Here is a 15,781-nt window from a genome sequence, read left to right as displayed (position 1 = left end):
TACCAATATAAGATCCAGTAGTAACCCTGACTTGTATTTTTATAAGCATTTAAAGAGCTGAAAGCTCACTCTACCACTGAACATTTTCAAGCTGTAATGACAAGGACTAATTCCCAAGGGGAGGTAGATTTGAGAAGACACAGTCCCTAAGCACCAATCTAATCCCAGATGGTCACTTGGTTTCCTGCAGAACAAAGACTCATCTCCTCTCCCTCAGCTTTGGTTGATTTGACTTTTTCCCATTTCAGTAGCTTGTTTTGTGGTCAAATTCTCATCACCCTTCTCTACTATGGAAAGAAGAAAGTTGAACTATTTTTTAAATACACATAATCATGAATTTTTTTTTTTTTTAACAAAAATGCAGCGAGGACCTACTTTACACCAAGAATTGAGGTTAGGTAATGGGTGTACTGCTGTTATAAGTGTTCTTATAGGTCAGGCCAGTTTTAGTGGCCCCATAGGATAGGATCACAGTAGCTGGGACAGAAGGACATTCCCCTGGTTCCTCTGCTCATGGGAATCCCAGCCTCCTCCTAATCCCTCTTGCTGGTCTGGAGTCTTCTGTGGGGTGTGTAGTCTTCCTTTCCCTGTCCTCTCTAGGGTTTTGTACCTTGCATGGCTGAGAATCCACCCTTTGTGACCTCACTCCTGGGGACTATGTAAGCTATACACTGGTAAGCACCAAATGTTGAAACCAGAAATCCTGGATCTGTTGTCAGATTCAAAGGGTAAAGGCCATGCCAGAAATAGGAAACCACGCTAATGAGGTCAGGAGCCTGGTGAAATGAAGAGCAAAAGTCAGAGATCTTACCTTGCACAGGGCCTGGAGACAGGGCTACCACCCAGAATTCTTCAAGGGAGCAGCTCCCACATGCTCCCTTCACATAAATCACTATATGATGGACACTCCTTCCAACTGCGTACTGCCCAACTGGCGCAGTAGCGGAAGTAACATCCTCCACATCAAGATGGAACAGGCACACCAGCTTCTTCCTCATCTCTCCTTTGTCTGCCTCATGAGGGTACTGCCCACCTTCCCATGTCAATGGTCTTATCCCCTCTTAGAAGCACCGTTGTGCTTAATCCTTGATTTTATATAGAATCTAGTGATAACTACACTGTATTTATCTCAGACTTATTAAAACGGTGTATCTTCCTGGAAGAAGGCAGTCTGACCATTTCTCCCATTGTGGAGCACTCAGTAGTCCTCCACACCTGTTCCAGCTCAGAGCCCCCTTCACCCTGACCCTCAACAATTACCTTTCCCTGGTGAGTGCTGTTCTCATCTGCTACACGTCTAAAATACCAGACTAACATCAGCTCCCCAGGCCTTCAGAATTTCCCCCTCCATATCAGCACTCAACTTCTGGTTGTGTGTATTTCCCATGGGATATTTGACTCCTCAGGGGGCAGATTCCTCTAACCCTTTATTTTGGTCCTAGAATAGTTGTTAGGCCTGCTCACAATTATGTCATCCTTTCAGGAGCATGGTAGGATTCCACTTACCCACTCTCTTTGAAGTTCCATGTGGTGTAGGACTGGTTTTGTCAATGAAATGGATGCAGATTTCCAGGCAGAGAGTCTAGGAGCCAGGGCATGATGCACTGTGCCCTTTCACCTGATGAGATGACTAAGAAAGCACATGTCATGGTCATGCCAGCCTTCTCTGCATCCCTGAATGACTATAATGCACAAGCCTGCCTGAAACCCTTGCTGGAAATGTAACATCAGCAAGAAATAAATGTGGGTTGTGATAAGAAACTGAAATTTTGAGGTTGTTTGTTGTTGCAGCTGATGCAAGGTCTTCAAATGTCTGGAGTTGCACTGAGTACACACACTCTAGGCCTTCACACTCTACCCTCTACTAAACCAAGATGCTAATCCAGAAAAGAGCTGGGGTGAAGGCTACAGTAATTATCATTTCCTAAAACCAGTGTTGAGATTCACCGTTATGACCTCCACCATCTTGAAAGAGATCAACGGGCGTGTCTTGGATTCCATGATTTGCCACAGTGATGTGACTACAGCGAGGAAGAAAAGAAGGTAAGTGGCACACTGGATTGCAGAGCTGGCTGTTTCTAGAACAGCTAATCCCTCACCAAAGGGCTTTAGTGGTTTATCTGAGCCAGAACAGTAGGAATCTGGCTCACTCTCTGGAATCACAAGAGCAAACATCATTCCTGAGTGCAGACTCATTTCAACAGAGCCAAAACTGGAGAGCGTAACTGTGCTCAGGGACCCTTGTTTGTCACTGGTTCCCACTGCTCCCAGCCTTCACTTTCTCTTGGTTCCTGGATGGAGCATAGGACAGACTCAGCCCAGTTGTGGGATTTTTGTGATGTATGACTAACGGCATGTGTTTGGTTAAAATTGTTAAGTTGGCAAATTTGATTCCCATCCTTAGCCTCTGACTATAACCCTCCCTCCCCCATACTGAGACTCCTTCTGGCAAAGTTGGCTATCAAACAGCTTCTCTTGAACTGGTGTCAGCAGATAAGTACTTCAACAAACAGCATTTTGAATCTCTTCACTGTGTGCCTCATGTGAGAGGCACTGGGGACAGAGAGAGGGTAAGGAAATGTCAGTGACTTATGGTCTCGTGCTGGGTTGGCAAATTACAGCCCATGGGCCAAATCCAGCCTGTGGCAGGTTTTGTAAATAAAGTTTCCTGGGATGCAGCCATGCCCATTTGCTAACACACTGTTTGGGGCTGCTTTGGGGCTGTATCTGCAGAGGTAAATAGTTGCAACAGAAACTGCACAGTCCACATGGTCTCAAGTATGTACTATCTGTCCCATGCCAGAAAGTTTGGCAACCCCTGTCTAGCAGACTATTAGCTGTTCTAGGGGAGTTAGCATTTTTTTGGCAACTCTGAGACTTAAGGGAATGATGCTAATAGTGGAGGTTCAGGCAAATAAGAAGCTATTTTGAAGGAGGAATTCACTTCTAGTTGCAGTCAAAGTATACCCCACAGACAGTTGTCTTCTCTGTCAATCCAGGATAGTGGACTGCCTTTTCCAAATCCCTGCACAGAACTGCAAGCACCAGGAAGAAGAGATAGTTCTCTCGGCTGGGTCTGGCCCCCATGGAGGAGATCTAGAGCATAACTTCCCTGTGGTTCCAGGAGCACCCAGCTCAGCTCTGTGCACAGACACAAGCTAACTTTGACTTCTTTTACTCCTCTGGGTTTTCTGATGACAAGAGAGTGAGTTTTATGCAAGCCCCAGAAAAGGTCTTCAGTACTCCCTTTCTCTCCAGAGGCATCAATAAAGGGGTTTCAATGGAGAACTTCGAGAGAGCCCATCAATTTCTAAGCTAAGGAAAAATGGGGAAAGCTGAGTTGGCCTCAGGTCAGGAAGCCTATTTGCCAGACTATATCCATTCCCTATGTAAGAGGATGGCTGCCCACTGAAATGCCCAGCACTCTCAATGGTGGAGGAGAACACTGGCCATGGTTCCAGGGCCCAAGCAAGTTTCTCTGTGAGCAGAACCAGTCTTCTAAGAAACTTGGGGACTTGCTCATACTCCGATAATGGAGCTGAGACTGAAACCTCTGCCCATGAATGTGGGTCATGCAGCTGAAAGCTATACCTCATGGGGAGCCAGCCAGCTGGGCCCTGGGACATGCCTCCTCCCAAGGCTGCAAATGACACATTGGGCTGGAGTCAGGCTGAGGAGGAAACTTTCTCAGTCTGTGATGGCAACCTCAATGGAGAAGAAAGAAAATCTTGTGGGGCTTCAGAACCCATCTTCTTCCTCTGGCGTTGTCGTGGAAACTCAGTCATCTCAGCAAACACGGGCAGAGTGTCTGGGGAGCAATGCAGTGTCCCAGTAGAAAGCTACCAGAGATGCAAAGTTGTCTAGATGTGGCCGCATTGCTTTCAGAACCATGAAGCAGAGAGAGCGGAATCTATAAAAGGAAGTCAATCCCGGAGTTTGGAGAAAGACGTATCTAGGTTTAAATCTCAACTCCACCACTTACTAGCTATATGGCTTTGGTTATATTTATTCATTCATCCAGCAAACATTAATTGGAGGCTGACTATAAACCAGTGTCCCGCTAAATGCCAAGGACACAGAGTGGACCAACATAGAGGAGATGACTTTTCTTGCTTTTGTAGAATTTACATATTCTAATGGAGGAAAACAGACAATAAGCATGTATACATATAAATTTAAAAAAATACTACTAGAGATTGGTAGAGGCTATGAAAGACAGAGTAATGCTAACAGTGACTTAGAGCAGTAGCTCTTTAAGAACAAGTAGTTAGGGAGCCTTCTTGGAGAGGGTAGGTTTTGAATGGAGACCTAGGGAAGGAGGTGGTCAGGTGACCATTTGGAGGAAGAGGGTTCTAGAAAAGGGAACTATTGGTGCAAAGGTCTGCTCACACGAGTCTCTGAGTTTCAATTTCTTTGTCTGTAAATGGGAAATAATTTGCTTAATGGGATTGCTGTAAAGGTTCAGTGATATATACTGCATCTAAAGTACTTAACTCAAAGCATAGTACTAGGGTTAAATGCTCTTTAACATTACTAAATACATAAAATCACAAGGTGCAGTTAATTCTGAGAGCGTGGGGTGAGTGCCGAGTCATGAAGGACTAACATTTGCCTCTTACCTTGCAGAATGGAAAAGGCTTGGGTAAATAGGTCAGATCTTTCAGCTGGTAGCTTCTATCTTCCCAGGAGCTTCCTTTTCAGATCCTGACCACACTTCATCATAATAACATGAATATGTTTCTTTACTCCAATCTGTAAATTACACAGAAGTAGGGATTTCTTGGGGTTTTTCCCCCCATCATTCTACTTCAGTGTTTAAATGAGATAATGCATGCCAAACATGTAGCATAGTCTTCCGTATGTGAGTGAATAAATGAATGAATCAATGAATGGATAGTGGGAAGGACGTTAAGGTAGTAAGTACAGCATGAAGTAGAGTCTGTCTGGGAACTGGTAATGGACCAGCAAAGAATGAATGTGGAATCCAGAAAGAGTGACCATCCTAGTCAGAGAGAACTCTTCCTGCCTGACTACCTTTGAACTAGGATATGATATTTTCTCTTGCCTTCAGACTCCAACCCAAACATCAGCTCTTCCTAAGCCTCAAGCCCACTACCCCCCAACTGGAAACACACCTTTCATCTTTCTTGGGGCTCAGGCATTCAGATAAAACTGTGACTACACCATCAGCTGTCCTGGGGTTCCACCTTGCTGACTCACCTTGCAGATCTTGGGACTGGCCAGCCTGCATAATCAAGGGAGCTGATTCCTTATAAAAAGGAATCCGTTATCTATCCATATATCCTATTGGTTCTGTTTCCCTGGAGAACCCTGGCTAACACAAAAGCCCATCCTAAGGGATCTACTTTAATTTAATCATCCCTTTAAAGACCCTATCTTCAAATACAGCCACATCCTGAGGTATTAGGGATTAGGGCATCAACATCTTATATGAGAGGAGGCACACAATCCCACCAGTAACAGTGAGCAAATAATCCATTCTTTGCTCAAGCCATTGTTAACTGCAACTGAGAATGTATTAACTGCTCACACCAGGTGTGGATTCCACAGACCAGATTTGATGATCCATGAGGTGTCTTGCTGTATTTCCATGGTAGTATGCCAAAATGTCTTCCGTCTTTGATGAGTTATTTAATAGTTAACATGTGGACTTGGGGGAAAGGAAATCTCAAAAGGGTGTCGCTTTGGTGACTGACTTTTGGGGCGATTGCCAACCATGCTTCAATTTGTCCCTTGCCAGCTAACCCTAAAATAACACCATGCACCCCTGACGTGAAAGTCATCCCAAATCTGGAGTCATCATCTGGGCTTTGGGGTGACGGAGGGGAGGTTCAGCAGCCATGGAGAGGTAGCTCTTTTAGCCAAACTTACTGACATATCCCTATGCATGCCTTCCAGCCAATGTCAGCTGCTAATCTGTATGAATTAATGCAGTAATAATTGGGCCGTATTCAGCAAGCACTAATTTCTTTCACTACATCAAATCAAGCCTCACGATTGTTTCGAAATAAACACGCCATCCCCAGAATGCTGAATCCCTGCACCGGCAGCTGGGTTCTGAATGGGTCTGGAAAGGTCCAGGGAGGAGGCCGGGTTACCGAATGGTGGGACTCAGATTCCTGAGTGCGTGAGAACTGATTGAGCCCAACCACATTTTATTTATTTATTTTTAAAGATTTTATTTATGTGACAGACAGAGATCACAAGTAGGCAGAGAAGCAGGAGAGAGAGAGGAGGAAGCAGGCTCCCTGTTGAGCAGAGAGCCTGATGCAGGGCTCGATTCCAGGACCCTGGGATCATGACCTGAGCCAAAGGCAGAGGCTTTAACCCACTGAGCTACCCAGACGCCCCCCCCACCCCAACCACATTTTAAAGGATGAGAGGAAGTCAAGCTTTGATTCTGGCCAGTATCCAAGGAGAGCTCACCCAGGAGCATTCTTCGGGTTTTCTGCCTTCTTTAGACACCTCCAGCTCAACAGAATGCAGAGTCTGCCTGGCTGCTGCTCCACGTGCCTCGGTAAGGGGGCCCTTGCAGTGCCACTGCAGTGAAAGTCCCGGAGAGAGACTCTTTCAAAGACTCTCGGGTCCGGACTGCAGGTAAACGTCAGAGGAAGTGTCTAACAGACTCTTAACAAGCGAGAAAACAGGAAAACCAAAGAGAGAGAGAGAGAGAGACTGGGGGTCCGTGAACAGGAGATGCTTTTCTTTGCTCTGCCTGCAGGAGGGGAAGAAGGAGAAAGAACAAGGTCTAGAAAGATGATAAGGAAGCAGGGCAAGGGCTGGTGAGTTACGCCGGCCAGAAGATGCGCTGCTTCTCCACGAGATTTTTAGCGATCGATCGATTGGTGGGAACTTCAGATGTCTGCTCCATCCCTGGGCAGGGCGTTAAGTAAAATCCTGAAGGTCAACATTGCAGGCTCTCTTCTCTTCTCTCTCTCCTACATACTCATAATCATGAGCCCCTCCTCTGTGCCAGGCCCCGTGCTGGGCCCTGGGGACACAGCAGACAGAGCTCCTCTCTCCCCTCCCTCTGTTCCTATCCCTTCTCCCCTCCCCCTCCGTCTCTTCATCTTTCCTCCTCCCTGCTTCCCGGACGCCCTGCTCCCTCCCTCTTGCTCCTCTTCTCCCCCCTTCCGTGTTTGCTGCCTGGCACCCCCACTCCTGATGAGCTGCTTATCTATCCACAAGCTTAGAATGTCAGAGCCTAGAAAGCTTCTTTAGATTTCTCTTCTCTTCCCTTCTGTCCTTATCCTGTCAGTCAGGATGAAAGAAATTAAGTGGTGTAAGTCTGTACATTTCTCTGTGATCCGGCTTCCAGGCCTGAGAGCTGCCTGCGAGCTGCCACATCACCTGGGTCTGGGTTCAGACACAAGCTGTAGGGGTTCTGGGAAATAGGTGCCACTGTGCCCCCAAAGCTCCACACTTCTAGGTCATGACTGAAAAGCAGAAAGGAAGCTGTAAATCAAAGCTCCAAGGACATTGCTTATGGCAATGGTGGTAATGAACCAGAACCCAAAACATGACGAGAACTCTGCAGTCATCTTTCAGTTTCTGGAGCAACACTGCTGCCTATGGTGTGCAGGTCACACTCTGTACAATGTGCCTGGCTGAGAGGGCAGCTTACCAAGGGGCCAAGCTGTATGCTTTTGTACAGAGCTGTGTCTGTCCCATCCAAAGGGGTCCCTTGTTATGTACTTGGCTGTTGGCTGTTGGGGCCGCTCTTGCTTACAGAGCCTATCTCTTTGAAATCCTCACAGGGACACAGGTGTATGCCAGTGCTGGTCAGACGTATTGATGACAAGATAACAAATGGACTAACTTTTTAAAGTAGGTATTTTTTTAAAATATTGTTCTGTGAAGTGTGTTTTAGAATTATTGTAAATTTAATGCCCTCTCTTGTGCCTTTTGCATGTAAAAAGTATATAATAATAACTATATATATTATGTAACCTGAATAATTAAAAGTATAGTAACTCCCATTTATGTGAACTTTCTCGGTTCCTGGTACTATACTGGGTGCCTATATATTTTGTTCCACAATTCTTCCTTCCCTGCCTGCCTCTACTGTAGTTCATTGTGGGTGGAATATTCTTCCTGCTCCACTGACTTTGGACTTAGCCATAACATATTTTGGGCAACAGAACTGGGCAGAAATAACACTGTGCCAGTTACTTATAGCTGAAGATATAAGAGACATGGTGAGGTTCTGCCAGCCCTCTTGAGGTTCCATCCTCCACCACAAGAGGAACCTGCCCCCAGGTAATTTTTGTTCTTTGACCTGAAACCATGACATGTGGAGCACAACTGAACCTGACCCGGAGCTCAGAGTCTAGCCAAGTTCAAACACAGCTGAGTACTGCCAAAGCACAGTGAACAGACTCATGAACATGAAGTAGATGTACACTGTTTCAAGTCATGAAGAATTGGGGGTTGCTTGTTACATGGCGTTATCAATGACAGGAACACTTACAGTGCCTGATGGTTTTCTTTTTTCTTCCTCTTTTTTAAAATTCTTGTGATCATTCTTTAAAGTGTGTGTTTCTATTTTATGTAAAAGAAAACCAAGGCTCTTAGAGGTTGAATAACTTATTTAAGTTAATAACAATTATTAACATATTAGCCAGTACTAATATCCAGCTCCATTTGATTCCAAGTTCCTCATACTGTGTTCAGAATATTAATGCTGTGTTCCCTCTAGAGATCCTTAACCAGCAAAAATGACATAATTATAGTCAATAAGTTTGTGTTCTATTTAGGCACTAGGGCCAATGGATTTAATTTTGCAAGATTGCATTCAAACTGTCTCTCTGCTCAACTGTCAATTCCACACAACATTATTTTAAGCAGAATCCATCCTTCCTTTCCCCTTTACCCACCCCAAACTTCCTGTTTTTTAAATCTTCAATAGTTTTAAAGGTTCTAAATGTGATTCCTATTTCTCGAGGCCGAGATGACCAGAGGCTGAGGTAGAGTTTAACTTGGCATCTTGTTTGTTGTCAGTATGATAAGCCAGAACCAGATGCAGATCACTGAACTGAAGGATGACTTCTGTCTCCTGATAGCAATTTAGGCAGAAAAAAACAAAAAACAAAAAACAAAGCCCTTTGATGTATTGTTCAGTGAAAAAAGCAAGGTGTAGAACAATGTGTATTATACATTATTAGTTGTGTGTTTGAGAAGCATGTGCATGTATGAATGTCTATAGTCTCCATAGGATTTCTTCAGAAGAATACCCTAGAAGCTGACAATGGTTCTGCCTCTGATAAGGGAACTTAGTGGTTGGTGGGGGACAGGGATGCAAAGAGAATTATTTTTCCCTGGGTATTCCTTTAAAGCTTTCTAAATCAGTGTGCATGACTACTCAAAATAATGGAAAGATTTTTTTAAAGAAGAAAGCATACCTTCTTCGTTCTACCCCCATTTTTCACAACAGTCAGGCTATATCTCCTAGGTTTCAGATCCCATGACTTTTTAAAAAGACTTGGAAGGAGGAGCTGGCCCAAGAGGAGAAGGGCCTTTATGCCATGTTCTCTTCCCTGTATAGTTGAGGTGGTGCCAGATAAACATCTTCAAAGTCTCTAGAGACAGCAGAGGCAAAACGAAGGGGCATAAGCTGGAGCCCATTGGCTTCCACAAGTGAAAGTGATCAGCTGTTTTCTTAAAAACAAGACATCCCCCCAAAATGTCCTCTGATCTTGCTCTGAGTTACACTATGAACGTGCCAAAAGTCAAAGACCTTAGATTTCCACCTGAAAGACAAGGATGTTTTTCCGTTAAATTCTAATCATATCACTAGAGTTTATCAATTGTTTCAATAAACAGACATCTATGTCCATTCATTAAAAAAAAAAAAAAACCACAAGGTAAATAAATCAACTTTCAAATCATGTCCTTCTGCAAACACCAGCTGCACCGGAAAAGGAAGGCAGCCTGCTAGCAGGCTCTCAGTGCAGGGCTGGGCTGGAGCTGTCCACATGCATGCCCAGAGCCTGTTAATGTGTCCTACAGCCCACAGGAAAGAACCTCAGCGGAAAACAAGAAGGCAGAACAATTGTGTGAACTTACCTCCCCTTCTTACTCTCTAAACATCTGGCTCCTGCATGTGTCAGCATGCATCAGATCCTTGATTTGAGCATGCTCTGGGGTTATTGATACGGAAAATCTCCACCTGGGTGAGGAGCGGGGTGTGGACCGGCTACCTCTTCATTAAAGAACGATTAGCACAGACTCAGTTTTTGTCGCAAAATAGTGGAGCAGGTTGGTTATAAGCCATGTTTCTGAAATGGCCCAGCTCTGTCTCTGCCAACTCTTTATGGAGTGAATACAACAAAAGCTGGAAGCCAAGAGACAGTAAGGAGAGCCCTTATGATTAGGGCTATAGAAAAAAACAAAACACGCAAGACGCCATCTTGGTATTGGCTAGCCATGGGGAAAATCTCTGCTGTTTAACATAATGCATTTATAAACACAGATGTCAGGGATGAAACAAGTTTATTTTTATAGTTCCGCATCTTAGGTTTCCCCAGTTGATTCCTTTTCTTATCTACTTCTACGTCGGAACGGGCAAACAGGATTCAAGTGATGCATTTGGATGGCTTGCTTCCCAGAATTGTGTCTCTAATCATTAATGGGACACTTAATTCCACCTGTGGACATGGCAGATTTGTGATCATCACAACTGTCCCCACGGTCATGCTCCTTGTCTGATTTCACTGGGATACTTTGAGTACAAACCTCCTGAGGTTATTTCAATGGCAGCTAAAAATCAGTTTGGTTGCGGTATTGCCTGGAGATTGATCAGCTATTAGGTTTCTGTGTCTATTATAATTTTAAGTATCTGCCTAATTTTTAAGTACTTAGAGCCACTTAAATTTGGTTAGGCTGCAGGCTTAATTTGCAAGCAGAGCATGATGACTGCAGACCACATGCAAAGCTTGCGGGGCACTTCTTCCGCTTCTCTTTTGCACCTCTCTCATTAGCACCTGGTCCCTTGGCTGGGTGAGTGAGCCTATGAAATAAGGGGCAATGACAGTGCCACTGAGCCAGTGGCACCAAAAGGAAATCCAACAAGGCTCAGGGTAAAGTCCTGTATTCAGGCTATAAAAAAGAAATCAGTCACACAATTTTAGATTGGGAGAGACTGAGTCAGCAGCCACATACATGAAAGAGATTTGAGAGTTTAGTTAACTGCAAGCTAATTTTTAAAAAAAATTAAACATTATACACTTCCAGTGTATCAACAAGCACTGCTCTAAATATTTTACATATGACTCTTTTCATTTCACAGCAACTTAATAAGGTAAGTATGATCATTAGACCCAATTATCAAATGGAGAACTGAGGCATGAAGAGAATACATGAATTGTGTCTAGTAACATAGCTAGAAAGGGTTAGAACCATAATTCAGATTCATGCTGTCTGGCTCCAGACTCTATGCTCTTAATGCTGAACCTTGGTGTAAGGCAGTAGTGGGTGTAACTGGTAGAAAATAAATTTGGAGTAGGTTTTGTTTAATGTTGTTACTAACTGAAGCTCATTAAAAGAAAATTGTGAAGATCAAAGCTTCTCTTAAAAGAAAACTAGATGTCCAAAAATTTCAAATGTTTCAAATAACAGTGAACAAAGTGAAATTCTAGAACCTTAAAAACAATTAATATTATCTTTATAAAGTTGATATAATGATGTTATACCCATAATTTTGTGATCATTTTGGTGGAAACTATCAACTATTTGGTAGAAATATCAGGGTAATGTTCCAAGTCAAATTAACCTTCTGGGTCTTCAGTCTCATTTGTCCAATGTGTGAAATGAGCTCAATAATTTCCTAATCTTTTCACATTTTAAAAATTCTAATATTCTCCCAAATGATCTTTCAGGCCAATCATGAATTTATTTATTCAGTCATGGAAATGGCATTTTTCTAAGCATTTCCTTTTTTTTACAAGGCATCCTGCTGGCATCATGGAGAATGGTGAGATGAGAAGGTAAGCCTTGCACTATAATGCAAACCCATCGAAGTTCTTGGACAAAGTATTGGTTTGTGTTCTTAGCTGCAGAAACATTATCACTCTACCTGCTTTGTATAAGGAAGGATTTGGTAGGGGGATTTTAAATATTCACAGAATCTTTGGAAAAGCTAGAGGGATAATTTCTGGACTGATGCTCTTAGAACCCTAAAGCCACCCTCGAGAACTGGCCTGACCCAGATGCCTTGCACTGATTCTAGAACCAGCTGGATGTCTTCCTCTGTCTACAACAGCAAAATGGGTGTTCCATGCTCCTCTTGTTTCCATAACTCACTTCCAAGTCAAATCCTGTCATAGGTAGATAGGATTGGAAGAAACTGAATAATGGTAGTGCTTTGCAAGGGGACAGGTTATGTGGGAAAAATCAACTTTGGGAGGATTCTATTTGAGATAGGCAGTATCCATGGTTTGGGGAACTATCGAAATGTAGAAAGGGTGTTTAAGAGGTTTTTGGCAGCCATGAATAGCAAATGTCTGCTACAGGTATTTCTCTCAGTTCAGCAATGGGAAGGCTGTTATTTAAGAATAATGTTGAGTTATGTTTGTTTGAGATATTTACAACTGAAAAATTAATCCTTATTATGATGGTAGTGGTGGTGAGGATGATGGTGGTGGTGATTATTCATTGAGGATTTTTCAATATTTTAGCCATTGTTTTCCATATTATAGTGGAAATACTATTTTATGTTTTGGTGGAGTAGACCCTCTTTAGCTGTCAAGGAAACCTATGACCAAGGCTTAAGTCATTCAGCATATTCCATTCCCTGGCCATCCCTGGATGGGCATTTGAAGGTCCTAAGATCAATGAGTGTCAGTCTTAGGATTTTATTTTAATGTTGGACTGGAACATAGGAAAATGGGGTCTATGTTTCTTGACTGCCATCTTGACACCATGTGGATTCTTGAACAAAGCCAAAAAAAGGAGAGTAGAGCTAGAATTGGAGAAAGATCAAGTTTTGGTGACAGTATTTGAGCTCCTGGAACAAACTACTGCTATAATTGGCATACCTTCCAAATTTACATTTAAGTCAACAAATTCCCCCATTTCTCTTTAAACCACACAAGTCTTGTTTTCTGTGATTTCTTTCCAAAGTTGTCTTAATTTCTACATATACATTAATCCTTTAATTCTCAAAAAATATCCTATCACATTTCATAGATGAGGACCCAAAGGCTCAAAAAGATTAGTACCTTGCACAAAGTAACAAAACTTGTCCACATGACTTCAAAGCACAGGTCCTTAACCTCTTGTGTTATGGGAGGGTATTGGAGAGTACTGGGTGGGTGGTAGCACTGTGATTTAAAGTTTGAAAAGCATACCTTATGGACTAATAGTAAGCTATTCTGGATGTCAGGGAAGCACCTTACATTTCCTTTATATACCCTGCAATGACTAGATGTACATACTGTGCAGACTGACTCTCAGAATGCACTGCTTGCTTACTGAGTGAACTGGCAGAGAAGGGAATGGAATGCTTCCAGTCTGGGAGGATAAGAGAGACAGATTAGCAATCTCCACGTGTATGAAGGAACATTATATAAATGACAAGGACATCAAGCATATATAACCATGGCTAGAGAACAAGGGTACGTGTGTCTCTGTTGGGTGTCTGTGTTGGGTGTCTGTGTTGCAGGAAGATGAACAAAGTTTTAACATCAAACAGGACCTTCTACTCTTAATGCTATGCAAGACTACAGACTCATTTTCTGGAAATATTAAAGAAAGAACAATATAATGATCTTCCTGGCCTACTGATATTTCCCTAACCGCAAATGCTCTTTCATGTTTTCACTGCATGTACCATTCCCTCTGCTAGGAAAGTACTTCCCACTCCTTGTTTGTCTAGCAAACTCTTACTCATCCTTTAGATTTAGCTCAGATGCCTCCTTCTCAGGGAAACCCTCACTGAACTATTACCTTTGTCTCAACTCCTGCTTCCTTCATCTCCCCACAGCATCTCATGTGTACCTACATTAGACCTTAACACACTTTATTTCAACAATTTGTCCTACTTTTCTGAATATAAATCAAGGGGCACATTTTATTTCTCCTGGTATTCGTTGCTCCTTACATAATGCCTGCAACTCTAGGTGATCTTGCAAATCCTGCTAAGAAAGTCCTTCCTCCGTATCTTTCTCTCAAACTCTTTTCCTGTTTGTCTTTCAGAATGCTGCATAGAAATCACCTCCTTGGGAAGCCTTCCTTGACCTCCAAAGCTGGCTTACAGTGTTTTCCCTGTGTAGTCCCCAAAGCAACCAACACATATGTAATGATTAAGAGAGTAGGTGTCAGTGTCTGATTGACTGAACTTGAATCCCAGGTCTGCCATTTCATAGCAGGTTCCTAACCCTGCTATGCTTTGGTTTACACATCTATAAAACAGGAATAATAATAAAAAATAATATACCTCATAGACATTGTGAGAGAGAGGGTGAAGTCTGAGAGGAAACAAGCTGCAGTAGAACCACAAATATTAACTGAGGACTGACCATGTGGAAGACACTGTTCTGGGCACATCAGCAGGGAATGAAACAAAGATTCCTGTATTGTGGCATCATTTACATGGCACCTTACAGTGGTGTGAGAGAGTAACCAGCATAGAGATGACATGACATACAATAACTAATCTAAATTAGTAAATCACATGGTATATTAGACAGTGATAACTACTATGGATGAAAAATAAAGTGAAAAGGTGAAGGCACTGGAGGGGGCATGTGTGCTTTGCCAGTTTGGGAAGGAAGGTCTTCCTGAAAAGATAACAAGCGGTTAAAGACTTGAAGGAAATGGGTGAGAGAGCCATATATGCATATGGGAACACAGAAGGGAATAGCAAATGCAAGGACCCTGAGACAAGAGCATTTTGGGTATTCAGGGAACAGTAAAAAGGACAGAGTGGCAAACATGGAGTGAGTGAGAGTCCTGCAATGGGAGAGTTCTCTGTGGTTGTAAATAAACCATTGTGAAACGTAATGACTTAATAATCATATTTTGTTTATGTAGCTTCAATTTGAGCAGGGCATGGTGAGGATGATTTATTGTTGTTCCAGGTGGCATCAGCTGGGGAGAGTCAATGAGGGGCTGGGGCACCACTTTCAAAATGGCTCTCTCACTTGGCTGGCAAGTAGATGCTGGTTGTTAGCTGAGAGCTTCATAGGGACTATTGGTCAGGGGCCTAGGTTCTTCTCCATGTGGGATGTTCTACAAGCTGCCGGATCCCTGTAGGCATGGTGGCTAGGATCAAAGAACAAATGTTCCAATAGGCACAAAATGGAAGCTGCCGTAATCTATTGGTCCAACAGTCATAGAGGTCAGATTCAATGGCAAGAAAGAGAAGACCCTTGGCTTCTCTACCAGAGGGATGTCAAAGACTTTGAGAGCCATGTTTTAAAACTGCCACAGAAGTAGAGAAAATGTGAAGGCTGAGGAGAAACAGATTAAGCAGCTGGGAACAAAAGCTTGCTTACTGTTTATGTTAAGTTAGACATCCCAGTAAAGACATTGAGTAGGTAGACAGATCAGTGAGTCTGGAGTTTAGGGGAGAAGACAAGGATGGAGATACAGATTTGGGAGATATCAAGCATAGAGATGGTATTAAAATCATGGGATTGAATAAGACCACCAAGAAAGTGAGTGTGGATGGAAAAGGAAAAAAAGTCCACCATTATGAGGCCTTGGCTAGGAGATGAGAAGGAACCAGCAAAGGACACTGAGAAAGAACAACAAATAAGTA

General features: G+C 43.1%; 1 long non-coding RNA gene across 1 annotated transcript; it reads left to right on the top strand.

Annotated features, from left to right (window-relative positions):
* Positions 1 to 702: 702 nt before the first annotated feature.
* LOC101676498 lies at positions 703 to 14,480 on the top strand. The gene is made up of 5 exons (XR_201037.2): positions 703 to 767; positions 1,792 to 2,043; positions 7,779 to 7,848; positions 11,967 to 12,005; positions 14,215 to 14,480. It is a non-coding gene; the product is annotated as an uncharacterized LOC101676498 (long non-coding RNA).
* The last annotated feature ends 1,301 nt before the right edge of the window (positions 14,481 to 15,781 follow it).

Source organism: Mustela putorius, unplaced genomic scaffold (assembly GCF_011764305.1).
Source record: "Mustela putorius furo isolate JIRA1106 unplaced genomic scaffold, ASM1176430v1.1 tig00000430_pilon_pilon_pilon, whole genome shotgun sequence".
NCBI classification, from domain to species: domain Eukaryota; kingdom Metazoa; phylum Chordata; class Mammalia; order Carnivora; family Mustelidae; genus Mustela; species Mustela putorius.
This window is presented reverse-complemented; position numbering and strand designations above follow the sequence as displayed.